The sequence below is a fragment of the Rutilus rutilus genome, assembly GCF_951802725.1.
Source record: "Rutilus rutilus genome assembly, chromosome: 8".
NCBI lineage: Eukaryota > Metazoa > Chordata > Actinopteri > Cypriniformes > Leuciscidae > Rutilus > Rutilus rutilus.
The window spans coordinates 28,696,601-28,699,182 of NC_140222.1; the positions used below are offsets into that span (position 1 = coordinate 28,696,601).

The window sequence follows — 2,582 nt, forward strand, 5'->3', positions numbered from 1 at the left end:
GAGTTTCCCAGTTGGGGACATGCAGTGAGAAAAAAATGGATGCGAAGTTGATGGTAAGTTTGTTAAAAAGTATGAAATTATTTATTTTTTCCCCTAATATATTATTGCATTGTACATTTACAGTATAACGATTCAGTTTACAGAACCTTCCTAAATTGAATAAAGCACCTGATGCGCAATCTTTATTTATCATTTAAAAAGTCTTGCTGTGTTTTTCGCCATCTTGCACTGACCAAAGTGAATTAAACGCACCTGACATCATGAGGTCAAAGTACCACGAGAGCAACTTGAAAGTATGCAGAGTAGGGAAGCATGGTATATCGGCCACCATATCGGTATCGGCCGACATGTTAATTTTGAATGTTATCGGACCGATAAGAAAATTTGGCCGATATATTAAAACTGATAAATAATGGATTACTTCCGTCAGCTGAGACACTTCAGATGCGCACTGTTCGCCATGATGGTTTTGAAATCCTTGAAATATGATTGGAATCACCTCAAAAAAGGAAAATACAGATAAGTCTATCATATAGGCTACATACAATTATAATGAGAACATTATAATTGTGTGCTTGGGATGTGGCTTTTAAATAGTGAGACTTTTGTTTTTGTAATCAGGCTCTCAAAAATTATATACAAATTTGGATTTCAATTTATCGGCCAATATATCGGTCACCCGGCTTTAAAAAATATAACGAATTATCGGTTATCTGTATCGGTCAAAATATTAGTATCGGTGCATCCATTATACAGAGCTTTATTTACAGTAATTACGACAATAATCACGACTTCCTAACTCGTACATGTTGCACCAACTGTTAATGGTGCAAGCTCACGTTACATTTGTAGTACAAAAGAATTAAAGGTAATAGTGAAAATTGTCATTATTTACTTGCGCTCTAGTTGTTCCAAATCCGTATGCTGCATCTTTCTATACGGGTATTTATACTAACCACGAGACCCAAAATTGTTCACTTGACTCATGCACTACATTTTGAATCTTTTAAAGTCATACGACAGGTTTATACGAGGAACAGATGCAAATTTACTTGGACAGATGTGGCCACTATAACCTTAATGCTCAAGGTAAACTTAGATCAACCTTTAAAAAATAAAGGAATCGAGCAGTATTGTATTCAGGGTTTTTTTTCTTCTCATTTTGCTGCCCTGCGACTCGCTGGTTCTGTGTGAATCAGCTCTTGTGGTGTTTTCTGTCCTTTTTGTACAGAAGTGGTCACTATAAATGGAAAAGTGCTACATACCAACAAATGTCTTTAAGGCATTTTGTTATACCGTTCCACAAAAGAATGCAACATGGGTTTGTAAGCAGCATAACTGTAAGTAAATATAATTTTTGGATGAACTATACCTTTAAAACCACCTTGAAGGGGACGTCCAAAGAAGACAGAGCAGGCGTATTTAAATGATGAGGCTTGTGATTTGCATGCACGAACACCACAGAGGTAATTGAGCTGGGTGCAGTCTGAATTGTTTCATTAGACATAAATGGTTTTGAAGCTCCTGAAGCAATAGCAACTGATTTAAATGAAAAATACGGTCTCCGCCGGGTCCTTGTCAACCCAGTGGCAAAGATGACAAGTTACAGATCTGACTTCCCCAATCAGCCCCATATATTTAAGCCCTAATAACAGGTGGGACACTGCCAATTTGCCACACTAAACGGCCCCTTTCATGGAGAAGATGAAAGTGCTCACCCAGAACTTGACAGGTTGTAGGTCCACATGAGCCAGCCCTGTCAGCTCGGCGTACGCGTCTATCCTCGGTTTCGGCTGTCCCTCTCAGCTTCGGCGTGTGGGCTGTGCACAGCTGCTCGGGTTGAGTCGCACAATTAAGCTTGCAGATGCTCCTGACTGCAGCATCAGATTCCAAGATCCCAACCGGATCGTCCCTCTTCTCTCCACTGGATCGCTCTTTTGTCTTCTACTGTTGCCAGCCGGTAGTCATGAGGTTCTCTGTACACATTGCTCCAGTGACAGGAGGGATGATGTGTGGCTTTCTGCACAAGTGTGTGAGGGAAAAGAGAGAGTGTGTGTGAGTGTATCAGGCAGGATGTGAAACGGTGAGATGTGAGAGAGCCTGCCTCTTTCTACTCTCCACTACGGCTGTATGGCTTCAAAACTCACACTGCCAGCAAACTGATCGCTAAGGGACCGTCTCGAAAGTGCAGACTAACTGAAAACAAACAAGAGCAATTCAATTGAAACAGATCCACATGACGTCCCTCTGGGTGATACCTAAAGGACTCAGTGGCTCTTGCAAAAAGTTCACGGTGAATGACTCTTCTGCTCTGGCTTGTTGTGTTTGTAATATTTTCATACTCACCCTTGACTTCACAACTCGGCCCCTTACCGAAAGCTCCCCATGTCCACGAGGGCTTGAACACTCAAGCAAAGACCAACAGCTGGAATCATATAATTGTAGCAGACATGTGACCCTCTTAATGCGCAATCCTTTTATATTTTGTCCTGTTTTCAGTTTTTTTCATCTGTTTACCTCCGGAGACCCCTCAGCAGGAGGTTAGTGAATGCTGAGAGAGAAACAAACAAAACAAAAAAAAT

General features: G+C 41.0%; 1 protein-coding gene across 1 annotated transcript in view; it reads right to left on the minus strand.

Moving 5' to 3' along the window:
• lingo3a (leucine rich repeat and Ig domain containing 3a) overlaps nt 1-2,207 on the minus strand; it is a 24,606-nt gene extending 22,399 nt beyond the window's left edge. Inside the window, exon 1 of the mRNA XM_084416530.1 lies at nt 1,719-2,207. The gene's annotated coding sequence lies outside the window, so the exon portion shown is untranslated. The remainder of the gene's footprint in view (nt 1-1,718) is intronic.
• Between the last annotated feature and the right edge of the window lie 375 nt (nt 2,208-2,582).